Source organism: Oncorhynchus mykiss, chromosome 21 (genome assembly GCF_013265735.2).
Source record: "Oncorhynchus mykiss isolate Arlee chromosome 21, USDA_OmykA_1.1, whole genome shotgun sequence".
Lineage (NCBI taxonomy): Eukaryota > Metazoa > Chordata > Actinopteri > Salmoniformes > Salmonidae > Oncorhynchus > Oncorhynchus mykiss.
The window spans coordinates 4443118-4450472 of NC_048585.1; positions in this window are offsets into that span (position 1 = coordinate 4443118).

Here is a 7355-nt window from a genome sequence, read left to right on the forward strand (position 1 = left end):
GAGGCAGTCTGATGTCCCCCCCACTGAGAGGCAGTCTGATGTCCCCCCACTGAGAGGCAGTCTGATGTCCCCCCCCACTGAGAGACAGTCCTTCCTGAAGGAACTGAGAAAGGGAACCGTAACAGTAAGGAGTCCGACGTGGCTGCTGTTGACGTGAGCTCCATGTGCACGGCAGAGGAAGGTGCAGGAGTATAGCTTATACACTGACTACAGGTTTATATGTGTAGATATAAGAAGCTATAGGTTTACATGTATAGATACAGTTTGAAGTGGGAAGTTTACATACACCTGAGCCAAATACATTTAAACTCAGTTTTTCACAATTCCTGACACAATTTAATCTGTGTAAAAATTCCCTGTTATAGGTCAGTTAGGATCACTACTTTATTTTAAGAATGTGAAATGTCAAATAATAGTAGAGAAAATTATTTATTTCAGCTTTTATTTCTTTCATCACATTCCCAGTGGGTCAGAAGTTTACATACACTCAATGAGTATTTGGTAGCATTGCCTTTAAATTGTTTAACTTGGGTCAAACGTTTCGGGTAGCCTTCCACAAGCTTCCCACAATAAGTTGGGTGAATTTTGGCCCATTCCTCCTGACAGAGCTGGTGTAACTGAGTCAGGTTTGTAGGCCTCCTTGCTCACACACGCTTTTTCAGTTCTGCCTACAAATTTAATGTAGGATTGAGGTCAGGACTTCGTGATGGCCACTCCAATACCTTGACTTTGTTGTCCTTAAGCCATTTTGCCACAACTTTGTAAGTATGCTTGGGGTCATTGTCCATTTGGAAGACCCATTTGCGACCAAGCTTTAACTTCCTGACTGATGTCTTGAGATGCTGCTTCAATATATCCACATTTTCCTTTCCTCATGATGCCATCTATTTTGTGAAGTGCACCAGTCTCTCCTGCAGCAAAGCACCCCCACAACATGATGCTGCCACCCCCGTGCTTCACGGTTGGGATGGTGTTCTTCGGCTTGCAAGCCTCCCCCTTTTCCCTTCAAACATAACGATGGTCATTATGGCCAAACAGTTCTATTTTTGTTTCATCAGACCAGAGGACATTTCTCCAAAAAGTACGATATTTGTCCCCATGTGCAGCTGTAAACCGTAGTCTGGCTTTTTTATGGCGGTTTTGGAGCAGTGGCTTCTTCCTTGCTGAGCGGCCTTTCAGGTTATGTCGATAAAGGACTCGTTTTACTGTGGATATAGATACTTTTGTACCTGTTTCCTCCAGAATCTTCACAAGGTCCTTTGCTGTTGCTCTGGGATTGATTTGCACCTTTCGCTCCAAAGTACGTTAATCTCCAGGAGACAGAACGAGTCTCCTTCCTAAGCGGTATGACGGCTGTGTGGTCCCATGGTGTTTATACTTGCGTACTATTGTTTGTACAGATGAACGTGGTACCTTCAGGTGTTTGAGAATTGCTCCCAAGGATGAACCAGACTTGTGGAGGTCTACCATTTTTGACTGATTTCTTTTGATTTTCCCATGATGTCATGGGAAAGAGGCACTGAGTTTGAAGATAGGCCTTGAAATACATCCACAGGTACACCTCCAATTGACTCAAATTATGTCAATTAGCCTATCAGAAGCTTCTAAAGCAATGACATAATTTTCTGGAATTTTCTAAGCTGTTTAAAGGCACAGTCAACTTAGTGTATGTGAACTTCTGACCCACTGGAATTGTAATACAGTGAAATAATCTATAAACAATTGTTGGAATAATGACTTGTGTCATGCACAAAGTAGATGTTGTAACCGACTTGCCAAAACTATAGTTTAACAAGAAATGTGTGGATTGGTTGAAAAACAAGTTTTAATGACTCCAACCTAAGTGTATGTAAACTTCCGACTTCAACTGTATACAAAGCTCAGTATTTCTTGCTCTTGAGAGTACAGGTGTGATGAGGTAAATACATCCGTCTATGGAAAAATGCCTAAATAAAGAGGTCAATTTCTGCCTGAATTAATGCTGTCATTCATGATCCCTCTAGTGCAGGGACATTTGATGAGGGCCATAAAAAATCTGAACACAACATGAGGGCCCGCAGTGGCTCATAGGTCTGTGTACCCACGTCCATGCTACCCTCCAAGCAGCAGGCTAGTTCCATAATTCTACCCTCCAAGCAGCAGGCCAGTGCCATAATGCTACCCTCCAAGCAGCAGGCCAGTGCCATAATGCTACCCTCCAAGCAGCAGGCCAGTACCATAATGCTACCCTCCACGCAGCAGGCCAGTTCCATAATGCTACCCTCCAAGCAGCAGGCCAGTTCCATAATGCTACCCTCCAAGCAGCAGGCCAGTACCATAATGCTACCCTCCAAGCAGCAGGCCAGTACCATAATGCTACCCTCCAAGCAGCAGGCCAGTTCCATAATGCTACCCTCCAAGCAGCAGGCCAGTACCATAATGCTACCCTCCAAGCAGCAGGCCAGTACCATAATGCTACCCTCCAAGCAGCAGGCCAGTTCCATAATGCTACCCTCCAAGCAGCAGGCCAGTACCATAATGCTACCCTCCAAGCAGCAGGCCAGTACCATAATGCTACCCTCCAAGCAGCAGGCCAGTACCATAATGCTACCCTCCAAGCAGCAGGCCAGTTCCATAATGCTACCCTCCAAGCAGCAGGCCAGTACCATAATGCTACCCTCCAAGCAGCAGGCCAGTACCATAATGCTACCCTCCAAGCAGCAGGCCAGTTCCATAATGCTACCCTCCAAGCAGCAGGCCAGTACCATAATGCTACCCTCCAAGCAGCAGGCCAGTTCCATAATGCTACCCTCCAAGCAGCAGGCCAGTACCATAATGCTACCCTCCAAGCAGCAGACCAGTTCCATAATGCTACCCTCCAAGCAACATGCCACTTCAGAATCAGAAATGTAACTTTTGTAAAGTTCCTCAATGTATGTCTCACTTGTCCCCAATTTGTTGCTGATCAAATGAAAAGGGGGGGGAATCTAATGTTCCACGCGAGCAAGTAAGCTAATTAATTAATTAACGTGGAGGGCCAATCAGAGGGCTGCTAATAAGCTTTGGAAGGTTTGAAGGATCATTTAATTAGCTCATTAAGGAGGAGAAGTGGAGTGGACATCTTTACCTTAGGTTGTGTCCCCATTCTCCACCCTTCCCCTGAAGTATGCATGTTTATACTGGTGTGTACACACTTCCAGGGGAAGGAAGGTCAATTGGGATGCTGCCTTTGACTCCGTTGAGGTCCTTGGACTGACTTCACTCTGCCATTGACCAGTAGGGAGCAGTGGTCACCAGTAAATATTATAGATTAAAGCTAAACAATATTTCTGAACTGGTTTTATTTAACCACTAGGCTACTTGGGGCGGCAGGTGGTTAGAGCATCAGGGCCAGTAACTGGAAGGGAACTGGTTTTATTTAACCACTAGGCTACGTGGGGCGGCAGGTGGTTAGAGCATCGGGGCCAGTAACTGGAAGGGAACTGGTTTTATTTAACCACTAGGCTACGTGGGGCGGCAGGTAGTCTAGTGGTTAGAGCATCGGGCCCAGTAACTGGAAGGTTGCTGGATCAAATAGAATCTGTCGTTCCGCCCCTGAACATGGCAGTTAACCCACTGTTCCCCTGAACAGGCAGTTAACCCACTGTTCCCCTGAACAAGGCAGTTAACCCACTGTTCCCCTGAACAGGCAGTCAACCCACTGTTCCCCTGAACAGGCAGTCAACCCACTGTTCCCCTGAACAGGCAGTCAACCCACTGTTCCCCTGAACAGGCAGTCAACCCACTGTTCCCCTGAACAAGGCAGTCAACCCACTGTTCCCCTGAACAAGGCAGTTAACCCACTGTTCCCCTGAACAAGGCAGTTAACCCACTGTTCCCCTGAACAAGGCAGTTAACCCACTGTTCCCCTGAACAAGGCAGTTAACCCACTGTTCCCCTGAACAAGGCAGTTAACCCACTGTTCCCCTGAACAAGGCAGTTAACCCACTGTTCCCCTGAACAAGGCAGTTAACCCACTGTTCCCCTGAACAAGGCAGTTAACCCACTGTTCCCATGAACAAGGCAGTTAACCCACTGTTCCCATGAACAAGGCAGTTAACCCACTGTTCCCCTGAACAAGGCAGTTAACCCACTGTTCCCCTGAACAAGGCAGTTAACCCACTGTTCCCCTCAGTTAACCCACTGTTCCCCTGAACAAGGCAGTTAACCCACTGTTCCCCTCAGTTAACCCACTGTTCCCCTGAACAAGGCAGTTAACCCACTGTTCCCCTCAGTTAACCCACTGTTCCCCTGAACAAGGCAGTTAACCCACTGTTCCTCGGCCGTCAATGTAAATAAGAATTTGTTCTTAACTGACTTGCCTAGTTAAATAAAGGTAAAAATGACTTCTCTCCAAACAACATGAACTGAACTGGTATTATATCTCTCCAAACAACATGAACTGAACTGGTATTATATCTCTCCAAACAACATCAACTGAACTGGTATTCTCTCTCTCCAAACAACATGAACTGAACTGGTATTCTGTCTCTCCAAACAACATGAACTGAACTGGTATTCTGTCTCTCCAAACAACATCAACTGAACTGGTATTCTATCTCTCCAAACAACATGAACTGAACTGGTATTCTCTCTCCAAACAACATGAACTGAACTGGTATTCTCTCTCCAAACAACATGAACTGAACTGGTATTCTCTCTCCAAACAACATGAACTGAACTGGTATTCTCTCTCCAAACAACATGAACTGAACTGGTATTCTGTCTCTCCAAACAACATCAACTGAACTGGTATTATATCTCTCCAAACAACATGAACTGAACTGGTATTATATCTCTCCAAACAACATGAACTGAACTGGTATTCTGTCTCTCCAAACAACATGAACTGAACTGGTATTCTGTCTCTCCAAACAACATGAACTGAACTGGTATTCTGTCTCTCCAAACAACATGAACTGAACTGGTATTCTGTCTCTCCAAACAACATGAACTGAACTGGTATTCTGTCTCTCCAAACAACATGAACTGAACTGGTGTTCTCTCTCTCCAAACAACATGAACTGAACTGGTATTCTGTCTCTCCAAACAACATCAACTGAACTGGTATTCTATCTCTCCAAACAACATGAACTGAACTGGTATTCTCTCTCCAAACAACATGAACTGAACTGGTATTCTCTCTCCAAACAACATGAACTGAACTGGTATTCTGTCTCTCCAAACAACATGAACTGAACTGGTATTCTGTCTCTCCAAACAACATGAACTGAACTGGTATTCTGTCTCTCCAAACAACATCAACTGAACTGGTATTCTGTCTCTCCAAACAACATGAACTGAACTGGTATTCTGTCTCTCCAAACAACATGAACTGAACTGGTATTCTGTCTCTCCAAACAACATCAACTGAACTGGTATTCTGTCTCTCCAAACAACATGAACTGAACTGGTATTCTGTCTCTCCAAACAACATCAACTGAACTGGTATTCTGTCTCTCCAAACAACATGAACTGAACTGGTATTCTGTCTCTCCAAACAACATGAACTGAACTGGTATTCTGTCTCTCCAAACAACATGAACTGAACTGGTATTCTGTCTCTCCAAACAACATGAACTGAACTGGTATTCTGTCTCTCCAAACAACATCAACTGAACTGGTATTCTATCTCTCCAAACATGAACTGAACTGGTATTCTATCTCTCCAAACATGAACTGAACTGGTATTCTATCTCTCCAAACATGAACTGAACTGGTATTCTATCTTTCCAACATGAACTGAACTGGTATTCTATCTTTCCAACATGAACTGAACTGGTATTCTATCTTTCCAACATGAACTGATCTCTGAAACTGCAACTAAAACCAAACAATGACAGAAAGACTATCAGGTATTTAGGTCCCACTTCATTGTATAGTCCTTGTAAATGGTCTATAAATGCTGGAACTAGCAGCAGCAGCTCTATGCTTGGTGAGTGTGTGCTCTGTGTGGATTATGTGAGGGAGCTAATGATTGTAGTGTCTGGAATGTGTGATGCTGGTGTGGCCTGATAGGAGAGCTCTACTCTGGGAGAACACTGTAGGCGGGGCTTAGTCCCTCTGATGTGGCCTGATAGGAGAGCTCTCCTCTGGGAGAACACTGTAGGCGGGGCTTAGTCCCTCTGGTGTGGCCTGATTGGAGAGCTCTCCTCTGGGAGAACACTGTAGGCGGGGCTTAGTCCCTCTGGTGTGGCCTGATTGGAGAGCTCTCTCCTCTCTGTTACCTACCAGGCCGGTCCTCTCTGTTACCTCCTTTCTAGTAGAAGAGGAAGTAACCGAGAGGACCAGCCGGGACAATGTAGAAAGTATCCAGGCTGGTCCTCTCTGTTATCTCCTCTGTGTTTTTGCTGATAGGAATGTTCACAGTCCACTGAGCCACCTCTAAAGCCGTGTTTCTCAACCCTCCCTTCGGGGTCCCCCAGACGTTTCACGTTGTTGTTGTAGCTCTCAACTAGCTCACCTGATTCACCTATTCAAGGGCTCGGTGATTAGTTGACAAGTTGAATCGGGTGGGGGTCCCCCGACGCAGCTAGAGTTTTTAATATCTAATCACAAACACAAGGGCTCAACTCACATATCTCTCAAACACAGGGCTCAACTCACATATCTCTCAAACACAGGGCTCAACTCACATATCTCTCAAACACAGGGCTCAACTTACATATCTCTCAAACACAGGGCTCAACTCACATATATCTCAAACACAGGGCTCAACTCACATATCTCTCAAACACAGGGCTCAACTCACATATCTCTCAAACACAGGGCTCAAATCACAGATCTCATCTCTAACACAGATCTCTCAAACCCAGCTCTCACAAACACAAGGCTCAACTCACAGGTCTCCTCTTAAACACAGGGCGCAACTCAAATATCTTTCAAACACAGGGCTCAGGTCACAGATCTCTCAAACAAGGCTCAACTCACAGGTCTCCTCTCAAACACAGGGCTCAACTCATAGATCTCTCAAATACATATCTCTCAAACACAGGGCTCAACTCACAGATCTCTCAAACACAGATGTCATAAACATAGTGCTCAACTCAGGTTGGCTTTGGATACCAGTCAGAGGAAACAAGTTCATAGTCTAAGGTTATGTTCTGTTCTGTTAATCAGTGATAATGGTATACCTGGAGGGAAAAAACACATACTGTAAGGCCAAAATAATTTCAAACCTCAAGGTAAAATCCTATAAATCTAGATGATGGTAGCCTAAATCTATTCTGATGCAATCAACTGTCCCTGTTCCTTCAGACTGAGTAGTCCCTGTTCCTTCAGACTGAGTAGTCCCTGTTCCTTCAGACTGAGTAGTCCCTGTTCCTTTAGACTGAGTA